At 43.1% G+C, this 17,811-nt stretch overlaps 1 long non-coding RNA gene across 1 annotated transcript; it reads left to right on the top strand.

The window, feature by feature from the left end:
- Positions 1 to 1,661: 1,661 nt before the first annotated feature.
- LOC141277973 (uncharacterized) lies at positions 1,662 to 7,482 on the top strand. Its single transcript, XR_012329976.1, has 2 exons — positions 1,662 to 2,612; positions 3,542 to 7,482. It is a non-coding gene; the product is annotated as an uncharacterized lncRNA (long non-coding RNA).
- The last annotated feature ends 10,329 nt before the right edge of the window (positions 7,483 to 17,811 follow it).

Genomic DNA, 17,811 nt, shown 5'->3' on the forward strand with positions numbered 1-17,811 from the left:
GGGTAGAGTAATCTTGGTTGTAGGTTTTTCCCTTTCATCACTATAAATATGTCCTGCCACTCCCTTCTGGCTTGCAGAGTTTCTGCTGAAAGATCAGGTGTTAACATTATGGAGATTCCCTTGTATATTATTTGTTGTTTTTCCCTTGCTGCTTTTAATATGTTTTGTTTGTATTTAATTTTTGACAGTTTGATTAATATGTGTCTTGGCATATTTCTCCTTGGATTTATCCTGTGTGGGACTCTCTGTGCTTCCTGGACTTGATTAACTATTTCCTTTCCCATATTAGGGAAGTTTTCAACTATAATCTCTTCAAATATTTTCTCAGTCCCTTTCTTTTTCTCTTCTTCTCCTGGGACCTCTATAATTAGAATGTTGGTGTGTTTAATGTTGTCCCAGAGTCTCTGAGACTGTCCTTAATTCTTTTCATTCTTTTTTCTTTATTCTGCTCTGCGGTAGTTATTTCCAATATTTTATCTTCCAGGTCACTTATCCATTCCCCTGCCTCAGTTATTCTGCATTGATTCCTTCTAGAGAATTTTTAATTTCATTTATTGTGTTGCTCATCATTATTTGCTTGCTCTGTAGTTCTTCTAGGTCTTTATTAAACGTTTCTTATATTTTCTCCATTCTATTCCCAAGATTTTGGATCATCTTTACTATCATTACTCTGAATTCTTTTTCAGGTAGACTGCCTATTTCCTCTTCATCTGTTTGGTCTGGTGGGTTTTTGCCTTGCTCCTTCATCTGCTGTGTGTTTCTCTGTCTTCTCATTTTGCTTAACCTACTGTATTTGGGGTCTCCTTTTCGCAGGCTGAAGGTTTGTCGTTCCCATTGTTTTCGGTGTCTGCCCCCAGTGGCTAAGGTGGTTCAGTGGGTTGTGTAGGCTTCCTGGTGGAGGGGACTGGTGCCTGTGTTCTGGTGGATGAGGCTGGATCTTGTCTTTCTGGTTGGCAGGACCGCATCCGTTGGTGTGTTTTGGGGTGTCTGTGGACTTATTATGATTTTAGGCAGCCTGTCTGCTAATGGGTGGGGTTGTGTTCCTGTCTTGCTAGTTGTTTGGCATAGGGTGTCCAGTACTCTAGCTTGCTGGTTGTTGAGTGGAGCTGGGTCTTAGTGTTGAGATGGAGATCTCTGGGAGAACATTTGATATTATGTGGAGTTGGGAGGTCTCTGGTGGACCAATGTCCTGAACTTGGCTCTCCCATCTCAGAGGCACAGGCCTGACACCCAGCCGGAGCACCAAGACCCTGTCAGACACACGGCTGCTAGTGTTGAAGGGTCTCCTGCAGAGGCAGGTGTTGGCTGTAGCTCACCGTGGGGACAAGGACACTCTGTCTGTCCCTTTTAATCAGTTTTCCCACCCATCCAACAACTTCTGTTTGCATTTCTTTAGCCAGAACTACTAGAACTTGTTTCTGTGTGGGAGAAAGATTCAGATAAAAATTTCATAAAAGATAAGAAATAATGAATAATGAGCATCCTTTTCCTGGATTTGTTTTATACTTATCTTCTGTTCAGATTAAAGTTCCATTAAAAAGGAAGGATTGGGCTTCCCTGGTGGCGCAGTGGTTGAGAGTCCACCTGCTGATACAGGGGACCTGTGTTCGTGCCCTGGACCGGGAAGATCCCTCATGCCACGGAGTGGCTGGGCCCGTGAGCCATGGCCACTGAGCCTGCGCGTCCGGAGCCTGCGCTCTGCAGTGGGAGAGGCCACAACAGTGAGAGGCCCACGTACTGCAAAAAAAAAAAAAAAAAAAAAAAAAAAAAAGGAAGAATTAAGTGGATTAAGTGGTAAGAGGCAACTACTCAGCAACTTCCCTGCTTGATGAACATCTAATCATTTTTAAGATGCAGATGAAATGTCCCCTTCTCTATGAAGTCCTTTCCTAAATCACCCAGTACCTTAAATTACTACTTCTGCATTCCCAAAATATTTCACACTTACCTCTTCAACTGAATGTACTATACTGTATTATAATTAGATTTATACATCTGTTTCCTTTAGTAGATGAAAACTTCCTGATCCAACTACTCTGTGTACTTCTCCAACACCTAACATTATACTTGACACATACTGGACAACAAATGACACATGAGAATGAAAGTAGAAAGGTAGCGGTAGATAAAAACTGAGAAGCTCTGAGAAAAGAAATAGCATAACATATTTAAAGTGTGACCAACTATCCTGGTTTGATCAGGAATCAGGGGTTTTCTGTCATTCCAGGCTTTCAGTGCCTCTTTTTTTTTAAACATCTTTATTAGAATATAGTTGCTTTACAATGTTGTGTTAGTTTCTGCTGTATAACAAAGTGAATCAGCTATATGTATACATATTTCTCCATATCACCTCCCTCTTGCGTCTCCCTCCCACCCTCCCTATCCCACCCCTCTAGGTGGTCACAAAGCACCGAGCTGATCTCCTGGGAAGATCCCAGGCAAACTGGGATGGTTGTCACCTAACACTAGAACCTGGTTGTCAACTCTAGAGATTCGAACCCTGAATCAAGCAAGAAAAAAACAAAGTCAAAGAGAGTGGCAAGATCATTTCTCCAATCGTGGTAAACGGAGTCCTTGACAGCTACAGAAAGGAATCTGGAGGCTTTGAGACTGTAAGTCATCAGGAAGGGGTCTGATTACAGGAAAGATTCAGGGTTGTTTTTATTCAAATGTGGGATTTTCCCTATTCAACCCAGAGTTATACAACAGTGATGGATGTCAATTAAAGATTGCTGAGTCAGGTAAATCATGCAGGATACTAACATGATATGATTGACATTTTCATTTCTTTAGGTCTGGCTCTGATTGTATACCTCAGTTGTATTAATTAGAATTAATTAATAGGCTCTGCTGCCAATAATAGCGGTCCAAAATACCAGTGACTTCAGAATTCCCTCACGGTCCAGTGGTTAGGACTCGATGCTTTCACTGCCATGGCCGGGGTTCAATCCCTGGTCTGGGAACTAGGATCCCACATGCTGTGCAGTGTGGCCAAAACCAAAAAACAACAAAAAAGCAAACAAAACCAAAACCCCCCCCAAAACCCCAAAATACCAGTGGCTTAAACAACAGAGGAGTTTATTTCTCTCTTGAGTATATGACTGGATTAATAAGGTGGCTTTGCTCTGTAATGTTAGCAAAGCTCCAGGCTCCATCCATCTGGTTGTTCCACCATCTCTAGGAGACTGCTCTTTCTACATGGTCCATTATGTTCCCATTCCAGGGCATTAGAAATGAGATGCAGCCTGCGAGGTGTATACATCCCCTCCGTTCACATCCCGCTGACCAGCACTCTGTGGCCTCATCTAAGTGTGAGAGTGGATGGAAGTGTCATTATTCAGAGTGGCCATGTGCCCAGGTTAATAATAGGATCTGTTACTTTAGAAGAAGGGGAGCAGGGATACAGGAATATCTAGAATTCTCTGCCACACTAGTCAACATAGTACCAGCAAATGATTATGCCTCACTGTTATAATAAACACAAACATTACGATTTTGCTTTTCAAAAAGCATCAAGTGTAAACATTAATCATCCCTACAGAGAACCTGCCTCCAGCGGACTATGAGGTCTGAACCCAGGAATCACCTCCTCACAGGTGAGAAGAAGAAATACACAGCCTGGCAAAGCAAAGACTTTAAACACCCAAACTCACAGGGTGATAGCAACTGTCACAGAAGCCCAAAGCCTGGAGTGACGAGGAGGATGAAGAATGAAGAAAAATATACTAAAGCAAAGTTAGAGTGTAGTAGCTGAGAGCTAGAACACCTGGATTAATCCTGGCTCTGCCACTCACTAATTCTGATTGTGTGATCTTGGACAAGTGACCTAGCTTATCTGTGCCTTCTGTACCTAGAAAACTACTATAATAATAGTTTCCCACCTATGGAATTATTATCATAATAATCATATGTTATAGGATGGTAGTAAGGATTAAATCAGTTAACAAATTTCTTAGAACAGTGACTGGCACATAGAGGGCATTCAAAAACTTAGCTATCATCATTGTCTTATGGTTTCGTCGAGGGCTAGATATCACAAAGTCCAACCTCACTTTTTTTTTTTTTCTTTTGCGGTACGCGGGCCTCTCACTGCTGTGGCCTCTCCCGTTGCGGAGCACAGGCTCCGGACGCGCAGGCTCAGCGGCCATGGCTCACGGGCCCAGCCGCTCCGCGGCATGTGGGATCTTCCCAGACCGGGGCACGAATCCGCGTCCCCTGCATCGGCAGGCGGACTCTCAACCACTGCGCCACCAGGGAAGCCCCCAACCTAATTTTTTAATCAATCTGTAAACTGTTTATTTTCCTGGAGCAAGGCATAATAAATTGGCAGATAAGTAACAGTAAAACCAACAAAAGCAAGGTCCTCATTTATGTACATTCTGAAGTGAGACGGATAGAATGATAAGAGTTTCCCATTTAGTTATTCAACAAATTATTTTAATCTTTTTTAAAATTTAATTTAATTTTTATATAGCATGTTCTTACTAGCTATCTGTTTTATACATATCAGTGTATACATGTCAATCCCAGCCTCCCAATTCATCCCACCACCACCGCCCCCCAACAGATTTCTATTAAATAGTTTCCATATGCCGGGTACCATGCAGGGTATTTGGAATCATTCCTCTCATTTATATGCCTTAAGTAGAATGCACTCCATAACGTAAAATGCAAAGAAAATATAAAGGATCATTCTTCTTACCCAATAAGAGGTCTGGGTGTGGCAGACCTGGTCTAGAATAACTTGGCAATACTATCAATGAACAAGGTCCCATCTCTCTTCCTCTTCTGCCATCAGAGTGATGACTGACGTACTGCAAGAAAGGTACAGCAGAGAACAGTCTGACCAAATGCTTTGCCTTGCTGAAACAGGGACCACTAGCCTTCCAGGCTCCAGTGGGTGGATCTTTAAAGCCCTCTGTCAAACACTTAGTTTCCCATTTTACTTGCAGCATTCCACTACAGGTTAGGAACTGTGTTTGGCTTCTAATGACAGGGACTCAAACGCCAGTGGCTCAGTAAATTGTTTCCCTTTTCTCAAATAATGGCAAGCTGGGGTGAGGTGATCCAGGGCTGGAGCAGAGGTTCTTCTGTGTCACTGGGGACTCAGGATCTTCGTATCTTTCTGCTCAGTTATCCTGAGCATGTACTTGGGGCACAAGATGGCTAATCCACTTCTGCATGACCTCTGCGTTCCTAGCAAGAGAAAGAACGTGAAGGGCAGGAGGCACCTATAGGCTGAGCACCTATCTTCACCCTTTCAAAGGCCTTTCCCAGAAGTGCCACCTAGCAACGGATAACTCATTGGACAGAATATGTGATCATTGCAGCTCCAGGAAACTTGGAAAATTTGTGTTTTTAGCCAAGTCCAGGCACACTGCCTCTCTGAACTAAGTTGGAGATATTTCGGTAAAAAAAAGAAGGGGAGAAAGAGTATTGGGTAGGCATCTAGCAGTGACTTCCAGAAACCAATGGTCCACCCAGTACTGGGCTTCATCTCACTATATGAAGATGCATGACTGGCTTCTAAGATTTGATCCTGCAAAGGACCAACCATGGTCTTGGAAACATCAGATCAATACAGATTCGCCTATATCTTCCCAGACATCTCTTCTGGTAATAAAGATGTTTTCAATTTATATAGGATTCTTTCTCTGGTTATTTAACAAGTTAGTGGGATTTAAAAATGTATTAAAATTGCTTCAGATCCATCACTGTCGTGAATGATGTTAGGAAGTATTTGCCAGAAGCCAAACATTTGAACAGCTTTAAGCACGGCATCAGAAAAACTACAATTACACTCAGGAAAGATCTGCTTGACGTGCGACATCAAAATGCAGTTCCCCGGGCAACTGAGACGGAGATGCATTCAATAACGCAGAGCTTCCAAGAATTGCTAAGATCATCCAGAATTCGCAACACCATTTATTTATTTTTCATTGACAGTTAAATTACCACTTGAAAGCATCTGCTGACTAGCAAACAAATCCTTGACTCTGGATAAACTAGGCATCCTCCAGAAATAACTCCCACGCTAATTGATAGAGGGGATCAGGGAGAAGGCATGAGCCGTGGAAATATGTGGCTGGATGTACAGCCTTGCCATCAGACCTGGCTGTGTTGGACATGGCACTCTTTGCAGATAAATGTTGGTCAGTGTTCAGATCATCTTTGTCTCAGATGACAGAGCGCCAGCCCAGTGTTCTCATCATACATGAGTCTGACAACCTTTTATTGAACTGTGCCATTTCACAATGCCTGGTTGGGAACTCAACAAATAAGGTGTTTACTAGGAAACCATATTCAGCAAAATGCATTGTCTAAAGTATAATTCTGTACTTCCATGATCGGGGGTTGCACCAACTGTGCTTAAAAAAAAAAACAAGAAACCAAACTCACAGTATTTACAATACAGTATTTACAATACACTTAACACAATCTATTACTGAAAAACTTGAAACAAATCATATTCTTATGGATTTACATTATAATTTCAGAAATATTTTATTTCAACTTCTGATTAGTTTTCAGTTAATAAGAGATAACACTAAGTTTTTTCTGGTCTGTACTTAGGTTCCCTTAAGTAAATTAGCAGTTAAATACTCATTTTCCAAGGGATCTTTCTATAATCAGAATATTCTTTTTGTATTTTAAACACTCTTGCCATTAACAATGGCTAACATTTATCACTCAATTGTTCTGTCTCTAGTACTGTTGCTAAATTCTCTACATAGATTATCTCAAACTCCCACAACAAGCCTATGAAGAATATTCCATTATTAGTATACTCATTTTACAGATGAGGAATCTGAGGCTTAAAGAAGTTAAGAAATGTGCCCACGGTCAACAAGCTGATAACCGATGGAGGCAAGGGCACGAACTCAGGGAGGGTGACACCTCAAATTGTTTCTTAACCACTACATGACATGGCCCTTATTTTTTCTAATTTGTGAGCTTACCCGGTTTTACTTTTTTTTCTTAATAAATTTATTTATTTATTTATTTTTGGCTGCATTGGGCCTTCGTTGCTGTGCCTGGACTTTCTCTTGTAGGGCGCGGTCAGCTAGCTGCTACGCAGCAGGAAGCTGAAATAAGCTGAGTCATCCTTCCTGTGGCCACTGCGCTTGCGCTAAGTATACTAATGAGGTTTTAAAGTAGCGACCTATCCGATGCTGGCTCACAAATCGCACCATCGGCGAAAGCCAATCACAGAGCGACACATGTTCTTAATCCCTATATAAGCAGACTGCTCTAGGATTGCGGGGTCTTCCTTCCATCTTTCTTCAACCAAGCTGTGCTCCAATAAAGTGTGATACGAGAAGAATCTTGCGTGTGGCGGCTCGTTATTCTGCCGGTCAGAAACGGCTCGCCGCAAGTGGTGCCGAAACCCGGGAACTTCGCGCCCTGCATGGAGGACCGATTCAGAACTCGACACACGGAGTGAACCGTCGGTGAGTAGTCCAGTCAGGTATGTTTTCAAGATAGCGCATCAGAGAATGAACAAACAGGGACTACGGTAGACAGGCCTGAAATTATGAAAAGAGAAAAAAGAAAACAAAAGGAAAAGCAAGAAACGGTGCCAGGATTATATCCAATCCTAGATGAGTTTAAGGAATTATATTTGTTTCAACCTGATATCTAATAGAGGGATAGGACGTAAGTTGTAAGGCATGGCCGCCCCTATAGAAGCCCGCGGAAATTTAAACCGCCGAGGCTTGGGTTTTTCTCAAGGGTCACTGAGTTTATGATTACATGGAGGACCACAACACCTGTGTGGGTACCTCAGTGGCCTTTGTCAAAGGAAAAGCTGGAGGCGGCATCCAAACTAGTGGATGAGCAGTTACAATTAGGGCATTTAGAACCCTCCTAGTCACCCTGGAATAATTAAGAAAAAATTAGGGAAATGGCGTCTTTTCTATTCCTTTGAATAGTCGAGATAAAGCCCCTTGTATGGAGTTGCTTGAACAGGCCTTAGGCGTTTTGATTAAATATTTAGGGAATGGGGGATTGTTTCTTGCTCCCGAGGGAATACAGAAGGGAGATGTTGTAAATTTTTTAGGAGCCTGATCTTAATTCCCCACGCCAATTGACCCCAGAAGCCCATCAGGCACTTCAAAAGGTAGAACAAGCTATTACAAATGCACAATTAGAACGCTGTGATGATTCTCAACCTGTTTGGATGTGTCCTTTTAATTTAATTTCCACACGCGCTCTGGCAGCGCTGGACTCTACGACACAGGCTCAAGAGTTTCATAAGCTATATCATGTGTCATCTACAGTCTTAAGAAAAAAATTTAACATTACCAGAGCTTTGGCTAGGAATATTGTGAAGAGTTGTTCTGCTTGCGCCCAATTTTTGCCTACCCAAAAGACTGGGGTTAACCCCAGAGGCATTCCAAAAGCTTTGCTCTTTTTTGTCAAAAAATGCAGGTGATTCATATTACAGGCTTGTCCTATAATCCACAAGGACAAGGAATTATAGAACGCACAAATCGCACACTTAAAGAACTCTTAATAAAACAAAAAGGGGGAATCGCAGAGAACTGTACCCCTAGACAGAGACTTTCACTTGCCTTATTTACCATAAATTTTTTACATTTAAATGATGATAAAGAAACCTCTGCTGAACGCCATGTGGCAACAAACCATAAAAATTATGGCAAAGTGATGTGGAAAGATGTGTTGTCCAATCAATGGAAGGGCCCGGATCGTGTTATTACTCGATCCAGGGGATCTCTTTGTGTCTCCCCACAGGATCAAGATCCGATCTGGGTGCCATCAAGACTGACGAGAATTGTTGAAGAAAACTTCGGAGAAGATGCTGAGCTGGATGTTCCTGATGATTCTTAATCGAAGTCTTTGTATTAGTTGGAATTCCACAAAGGATTATTCAAATTGTGCTTAATCGTTGCCTTTGGAGATTTTGCCTCTTGGCTCTCTTCTGCCTTTTCTTTCTTTGGGGAGTGGGTGGGGGTAGGAATCTTTGGAGTCTGCTGTGTATTTGGGATTATGCTGTGTCTCTGGTTGGTCTGTCGTGTGCGCATCAGGGCACATCGAGATAGGGTCCTGCTCACTCAGGCACTTCTGGCTATTAATGAAGGAGATTCTCCCGCAGCCTGGCTCTCCGCCCTGAATAATTCGAAATGATTGCCCTTGCACAGAGAGGCCTTGTTGCCATTGCACCTCTATAGGGAGTCATTCATTCATTGTCCTGATTGCCCTTGCACAGAGAGGCCTTGTTGCCATTGCACCTCTATAGGGAGTCATTCATTGTCCTGATTGCCCTTGCACAGAGAGGCCTTGTTGCCATTGCACCTCTATAGGGAGTCATTCATTCATTGTCCTGATTGCCCTTGCACAGAGAGGCCTTGTTGCCATTGCACCTCTATAGGGAGTCATCCATTGTCCTGATTGCCCTTGCACAGAGAGGCCTTGTTGCCATTGCACCTCTATAGGGAGTCATTCATTGTCCTGATTGCCCTTGCACAGAGAGGCCTTGTCGCCATCGCACCTCTATAGGGAATCAGCCATTATTCTGAGTCTCAAACATGCCAACAGAAAACTGCCCTCGAACAGTGAGCACATCATGAGGTGAACACTTGTACGGGCTACATTCTGTTTGGTGTTCTAATAAATAAAAAAGGGGGAGATGTAGGGCGCTGTCAGCTAACTGCTACGCAGCAGGAAGCTGAAATAAGCTGAGTCATCCTTCCTGTGGCCACTGCGCTTGCGCTAAGCATACTAATGAGGTTTTAAAGTAGCGACCTATCCGATGCTGGCTCACAAATCGCACCATCGGCGAAAGCCAATCACAGAGCGACACATGTTCTTAATCCCTATATAAGCAGACTGCTCTAGGATTGCGGGGTCTTCCTTCCATCTTTCTTCAACCAAGCTGTGCTCCAATAAAGTGTGATACGAGAAGAATCTTGCGTGTGGCGGCTCGTTATTCTGCCGGTCAGAAACGGCTCGCCGCAAGTGGTGCCGAAACCCGGGAACTTCGCGCCCTGCATGGAGGACCGATTCAGAACTCGACACACGGAGTGGTAACCGTTGGTGAGTAGTCCAGTCAGGATCAAGATCCGATCTGGGTGCCATCAAGACTGACGAGAATTGTTGAAGAAAACTTCAGAGAAGATGCTGAGTTGGATGTTCCTGATGATTCTTAATCGAAGTCTTTGTATTAGTTGGAATTCCACAAAGGATTATTCAAATTGTGCAACTGAGTGCTGCCGGGCTGGAGCCCGTTGCCTTTGGAGATTTTGCCTCTTGGCTCTCTTCTGCCTTTTCCTCCTTTGGGGAGTGGGTGGGGGTAGGAATCTTTGGAGTCTGCTGTGTATTTGGGATTATGCTGTGTCTCTGGTTGGTCTGTCGTGTGCGCATCAGGGCACATCGAGATAGGGTCCTGCTCACTCAGGCACTTCTGGCTATTAATGAAGGAGATTCTCCCGCAGCCTGGCTCTCCGCCCTGAATAATTCGAAATGATTGCCCTTGCACAGAGAGGCCTTGTTGCCATTGCACCTCTATAGGGAGTCATTCATTCATAATAAATAAAAAAGGGGGAGATGTAGGGCGCGGTCAGCTAGCTGCTACGCAGCAGGAAGCTGAAATAAGCTGAGTCATCCTTCCTGTGGCCACTGCGCTTGCGCTAAGTATACTAATGAGGTTTTAAAGTAGCGACCTATCCGATGCTGGCTCACAAATCGCACCATCGGCGAAAGCCAATCACAGAGCGACACATGTTCTTAATCCCTATATAAGCAGACTGCTCTAGGATTGCGGGGGTCTTCCTTCCATCTTTCTTCAACCAAGCTGTGCTCCAATAAAGTGTGATACGAGAAGAATCTTGCGTGTGGCGGCTCGTTATTCTGCCGGTCAGAAACGGCTCGCCGCATTCTCTAGTTGTGGCGAGCCGGGGTTACTCTTCATTGCAGTATGCGGGCTTCTCATTGTGGTGGCTTCTCTTGTTGTGGAGCGTGGGCTCTGGTGTGCTGGCTCAGTAGTTGTGGCTCATGGGCTCTAAAACGTAGGCTCAGTAGTTGTGGCCCACGGGCTTAGCTGCTCCGTGGCATGTGGGATCTTCCCGGACCAGGGATCGAACCTGTGTCCCCTGCATTGGCAGGAGGATTCTTAACCACGTGCCACCAGGGAAGTCCCCAGCTTTACTTTTTAAGTGGCAATAAAGTCTCTAGAATTCTTCCAAAAGCAATGGAAAAAAAAATCACATATGCCTTAGAGGTAACAACATCAAAGAACTTGTTGAATGAATGAATGGAAGCTCCTTGAAGGCAGGGAGTTTTTGTTTCTTTTGTTCACTGTTGGACTCCTTTATGCCTTATACACACCCTGGCATGTAGCAGATGGTCACTGAATATTTGTTGAATGACACCTAATCCTGATGGCATCATGAGGGCAATCTTTCTCCATGTCAGTAGAGCCCCTCTCTGAAATTTAACTCTGCCAGAGTAGATTACAAGCTTAATTTTTGTTAATCTTTAAAACCACAAATATTTTGCACATTGCAGGTGATAGACCAAAAAGGACATATACCTGATTCTGGAACTGACTGAAATCCTGAGTGACTTGGCTCAAAGTGAAAACATTTGGACAATTATATGAAATTTAAAATATCTCCTTCTTGGCTTGGATTCTGAATCTCAATGTTCTCATCTGGTTTGGGATCCAGTATAGAATAGGGGAAACTGTCTCCAGGGAGTCTTCTATCTGTGCCTACTGATATGGACAAGGTTAGATGGCATATGGATGGAAAGAGCCTTGTTGTATTGTAATACACCTGTGGGTGGGCGGGTGGTCCTGAACCAGGGCAGTAAGTGGAGGAGGGGATCCCAGGACTGAAGCTCCACTCCCAGCCCCCATCATCAAGCAGACTAAAGAATGCTTCACATTCAGCTCTCCCTATGAATTCAACCTAAGGCACCTCAGAGTGTGACAGCTTGTGTTGCCTGACCTTTTTTTTATAGCTCATCAGGAAACAGAAGCTTGGATTTTGTCCTCTCTGACCATATTTCCTGTGCTGCAATTAACACGTGGTACACCCAGAGACGAATCATTGCTAAAACAGCTTTCAGTGTTTTGGTTTTTTTTGGCGGTACGCGGGCCTCTCACTGTTGTGGACTCTCCTGTTGCGGAGCACAGGCTCCGGACGCGCAGGCTCAGCGGCCATGGCTCACGGGCCTAGCCGCTCCGCGGCATGTGGGATCTTCCCGGACCAGGGCACGAACCCGTGTCCCCTGCATCGGCAGGCAGACTCTCAACTACTGCGCCACCAGGGAAGCCCACCTTCAGTGTTTTAAATCAGTGGCATTTACCTGATTGCTCACTGTGGGCATGAGGATCCAATCTTCGGTTGGGGTTCCACATGGCTTATTCTGTACTTGGGACTTTTTGTTTTTTCGGTCCTGCTGCGGCTTGGGGGATCTTAGTTCCCCAACCAGGGATTGAACCGGGCCAAGCGCAAAGTCCTAACCACTGGACCACCAGGGAATTTCGACATACTTGGGACTTTAAAGTGATTTATAACCGAACCTACCCAGCAGGCTGAGAACCAAATACAGTTTATTGGATCAGTAACTATGAATACCATGCAGTGGCATCCCAATGTGAATTTCTAATTCTTCACTACAAACTGGTTGAAACCCTTTGCCAAATGGCATCCTACCAGAAATACTATTTTTAATAGAAACACTTAAATTCATTTTATTTGAATTTAATAGAAGAAAAGGGATCTGAAGCACATCTGAAGGAATCTATTTTGAAAAATCTGTATTAGTAAGGATTCTCCAGAGAAACGAAGCCAATAGGATATAAATATATATATAAGAGGAGATTTATTATAGGAATTGGCTCACATGGTCATGGTGGATGAGAAGTCCCATGATCTGCCATCTACAAGCTGGAAGGCCAGGAAAGCCAGTGCTGTAATTCAGCCTGAGTCCAAAGGCCTGGGAACAGGGGTGGAGTGAGGGGGCGCTGATGGTGTAAGCCATGATCTGAGTTGGAAAGCCGGGGAACCAGAAGCACTCACTGATGATTGAGGCCCAGGGCAGGAGAAGATGGATCTCTCAGCTCAAGAGATTCTCTCTCAAGTGAATTTGCTTTTCCCCTGCCTTTTTGTTCTATTTGGGCTCTCAAGGAGTTGAATGATGCCCACTTGCATTGGGGAGGGCAATCTTCTTTACTCAGTTCACTAATTCAAAGGCTAATCTCTTCTGGAAACACCCTCCCAGACATGCCTAGGAATGTTTGACCAGATATTTGGGCATCCCTTAGCCCAGTCAAGTTGACACAAAATTTCTTCACTCCCCCAGTAATATTTCTTTAACAATCTCTCTGCAGTTAAAAAAAAAAAGAAATCATAAACTCCATGAAGATTTTTTTACTACTATGTTTCAGTTTAAAGAATGTTATTGACTTCTTTTTCTGCAGGGTGAAGACTGTGCCTATCTCCTTTTCTCCAATTCTTAGTTTTGGTTGGTTGTATTCTTATTCTCATGTTGTCCAGGTTCACACTGTTCATGTTCTTCTGTTTGTAATGATGATTATCAAAGTTATTTAGTATTGGCTTTATACTTAGCACTGTTTTCATATTTAAATATTTTAAATTGGTTTTATACTTAAATGTTTACCATAATTTCTTCACTCTTGAGTTCTTTATTTTGATTATCTCAATTAACGAGATCTCATGTCAAGTGGTTTTCTCAATAAGGAACTTATAGGAGTTGTGCTTTCTGAGTTCATACATCTTTGAGATGGTGCACCCTTATAACTTGAATGCTTTCTTCATTGAGTATAGCTTACTTTCCTTAAAGCTATAAAGCTGTCTCCTCCAAATTTTTGTTTGTTTTTTGGCAATGGACGTTGCTGTGGAAAATTTGGAGAGTAGCCTATGTCCTTACTCCCAACCCCTTTCTTTTAGGCAATTTGTTGTTTTGGTTTGGCTTGGTTTTTGCCCGGATGCTTAAAACACTCTATTCTTGAAGGTGTCTTTCAAATTCAAAATTTTATCTAGCTTGGAGTTAAGCCTTCTGTCTCAATGTTTTCTAGAAAGCTATTGGGTTGGCCAAAAAGTTCATTCGGGTTTTTCTGAAACATGCAAAAACCCGAATGAATTTCTTTTTGCCAATCAAATATATATATTTTTTGCCAACTGTATTTTTAAGAGAACTGACTTTTTTTATTGAGATATAATTCACACACCATAAAGTTCATCCTTTTCAAGTGTACAGTTCAGTGATTTTTAGTATATTCACAAAATTATGCAACCGTCACCACTATCTAATTCCAAAGAATGTTTATGACCCCAAAAGAAACCCCATACCTGTTAGTGGTCACTCCCTATTCCCCATTCTGCCCAGGCCATGGCAACCACTAATTTACTTTCTATCTTTATGCATTTGCTTATTCTGAACATTTCATGTAATAGTATCACACAGTATGTGACGATTTTCACCTGACTTTTTTCACTTGGGATAACGTCTTCAAGATTCATTCATGTGGGACTTCCCTGGTGGCACAGTGGTTAAGAATCCGCCTGCCAGTGCAGGGGACACGGGTTCAATCCCTGGTCCAGGAAGATCCCACATGCCGCGGAGCAACTAAGCCTATGCACCACAACTACTGAACCTGTTCTCTAGAGCCCGCGAGCCACAACTACTGAGCCCATGCACCTAGAGTCCGTGCTCCACAACAAGAGAAGCCACTGCAATGAGAAGCCCGCACACTGCAATGAAGAGTTGCTGCCAGCATGCAGCAACAAAGACGCACCGCAGGCAAATAAGCAAATAAATACATTAAAAAGAGATTTATCCATGTTATAGGCTATGTTAGTATTCAGTACTTCATTTTTATGGCTGAATAGTATGCCAGTGCATGTATATATCACACTTTGTTTATCCATTCATCAGTTGATGAACATTTGGGTTGTTTCCACTTTTTGGATATTATGAATACTGGTGCTATAAGCATTCATCTATAAGTTTTTGTATAGATATATGTTTTTATTACTCTTGGGTTTATACCTGCTGTAGAATTGCTGGGTTATATGGGAACTCTATGTTTAACCATTTAAGGAACTGCCAGACTGTTTTTTAAAGTAGCTGGACTATTTTATATTTCTACCGGAAGTGTATAAGGATACTAATTTCTTTAGTTCTCAGAAACACTTGTTATTACCTATCTTTTTGAATATAGCCATCCTAGTGGGTATGAGGTAGTATTCAGTCATACCCTAATTTACATTTCCTTGATGGCTAATGATGTTGCGCATCTCTTCTCATGCTTATTGGCCATGTGTATATCTTCTCTGGAGAGACGTCTATCCAAATCCTTTGCCCATTTTAAAATTAGATTATTGGTCCTTTTATTATTAAGTAGTAAGAGTTCTTATATATTCTAGATACTAGTCCCATATCAGATATATGATTTGCAAATATTTTCTCCCAACTGTGGGTTGTTTTTTTCCTCTCTTGATAGTGTCCTTTGAAGCAGAACAATTTTTAATTTGGTGAAGTCTAATTTATCTTTTTTTTTTCTTTTGTTGCTTCCACTTTTGGTGTCATTTCTAGTAAATCTAATTGCCTAATCCAAGGTTATGAAGATTAATGCCTATGTTTTCTTCCAAAAGGTTTGTAATTTTTGTTCTTAGATTTAGCCTTTGATCTATTTTGAGCTGATTTTTATATGTAGCATGAGACAGAGATCCAACTTAGTTCTTTCCCTTTTTTATTTAATTAATTAATTTACTTATTTTAGGCTGTGTTGGGTCTTTGTTGCTGCGTGCGGGCTTTCTCTAGTTGTGGTGAGTGGGGGCTACTCTTCGTTGTGTTGTGCAGAATCTAGGCCCACGGGCTTCAGTAGTTGTGGCATGTGGGCTTCAGTAATTGTGGCTCGTGGGTTCTAGAGCGCAGGCTCAGTAGTTGTGGTGCACAGGCTTAGTTGCTCCGCAGCATGTGGGATCTTCCTGGACCAGGGCTCGAACCCATGTCCCCTGCATTGGCAGGTGGATTCTTAACCATTGTGCCAGCATGGAAGTCCCAACTTATTTCTTTTGCTACATGCAAAAGGATATACAATTGTCCCAGTACCATTTGTTGAAAAGGCTCTTCTTTACCCCATTGAATTGTCTTGGCACCCTTCTTAAAAATCAGTTGAGATTAGGAACCAAGATGGTGGAGTAGAAGGATGTGCTCTCACTCCCTCTTGTGAGAACACCAGAATCACAACTAGCTGGACAATCATCGACAGGAAGACACTGGAACTCACCAAAAAAGATACCCCACAGCCAAAGACAAAGCCACAATGAGATGGCAGGAGGGGCGCAAACACAGTAAAATCAAATCCCGTAACTGCTGGGTGGGTGACTCACAGACTTGAGAACACTTATACCACAGAAGTCCACTCACTGGAGTGAAGGTTCTGAGCCCCACGTCAGGTTCCCAACCTGGGGGTCTGGTAATGGGAGGAGGAATTCCTAGAGAATCAGACTTTGAAGGCTAGTGGGATTTGACTGCAGGACTTCGACAGGACTGGGGGAAACAGAGACTTCACTCTTGGAGGGCACACACAAAGTGGTGTGTGTATTGGGACCCAGGGGAAGGAGCAGTGACCCGAGGGGAGATTGAACCAGACCTACCTGCTAGTGTTGGAGGGTCTCCTGCAGAGGCAGGCTGTGGCTGTGGCTCACAGTGGGGACTAGGACACTGGCAGCAGAAGTTCTGGGAAGTACTCCTTGGCGTGAGCCCTCCCAAAGTCCACCATTAGCCCCATCAAAGAGCCCAGGTAGGCTCCAGTGTTGGGTTGCCTCAGGCCAAACAACCAACAGGGAGGGAACCCAGCCCCACCCATCAGCAGTCAACCAGATTAAAGTTTTACTGAGCTCTGCCCACCAGAGCAAGAGTCAGCTCTACCCACCACCAGTCCCTCCCATCAGGAAACTTGCACAAGCCTCTTAGATAGCCTCATCCACCAAAGGGTAGACAGCAGAAGCAAGAAGAACTACAATCCTGCACCTGTGGAACAAAAACCACATTCACAGAAAGATAGACAAGATGAAAAGGTAGAGGGCTATGTACCAGATGAAGGAAGAACATAAAACCCCAGAAAAACAACTAAATGAAGTGGAGATAGGCAACCTTCCAGAAAAAGAATTCAGAATAATGATTGTGAAGATGATCCAGGACCTCGGATAAAGAATGGAGGCAAAGATCGAGAAGATGCAAGAAATGTTTAACAAAGACCTACAAGAATTAAAGGACAAACAAACGGAGATGACCAATACAATAACTGAAATGAAAAATACACTAGAAGGAATCAATAGCAGAATAACTGAGGCAGAGTACGGATAAGTGCCCTGGAAGACAGAATGGTGGAATTCACTGATGTGGAACAGAATAAAGAAAAAAGAATGAAAAGAAATGAAGACAGCCTAAGAGACCTCTGGGACAACATTAAACACAACAACATTCGCATTACAGGGGTCCCAGAAGGAGAAGAGAGAGAGAAAGGACCCAAGCAAATATTTGAAGAGATTACAGTCGAAAACTTCCCTAACATGGGAAAGGAAATAGCCACCCAAGTCCAGGAAGCACATCCCATACAGGATAAACCCAAGGAGAAACACGCCGAGACACATAGTAATCAAACTGGTAAAAATTAAAGACAAAGAAAAATTATTGAAAGCAGCAAGGGAAAAATGACAAATAACATACAAGAGAACTCCCATAAGGTTAACAGCTGATTTCTCAGCAGAAACTCTACAAGCCAGAAGGGAGTGGCATGATATAGTTAAAGTG

The sequence above is a fragment of the Tursiops truncatus genome, chromosome 2 (assembly GCF_011762595.2).
Source record: "Tursiops truncatus isolate mTurTru1 chromosome 2, mTurTru1.mat.Y, whole genome shotgun sequence".
Classification (NCBI taxonomy): domain Eukaryota; kingdom Metazoa; phylum Chordata; class Mammalia; order Artiodactyla; family Delphinidae; genus Tursiops; species Tursiops truncatus.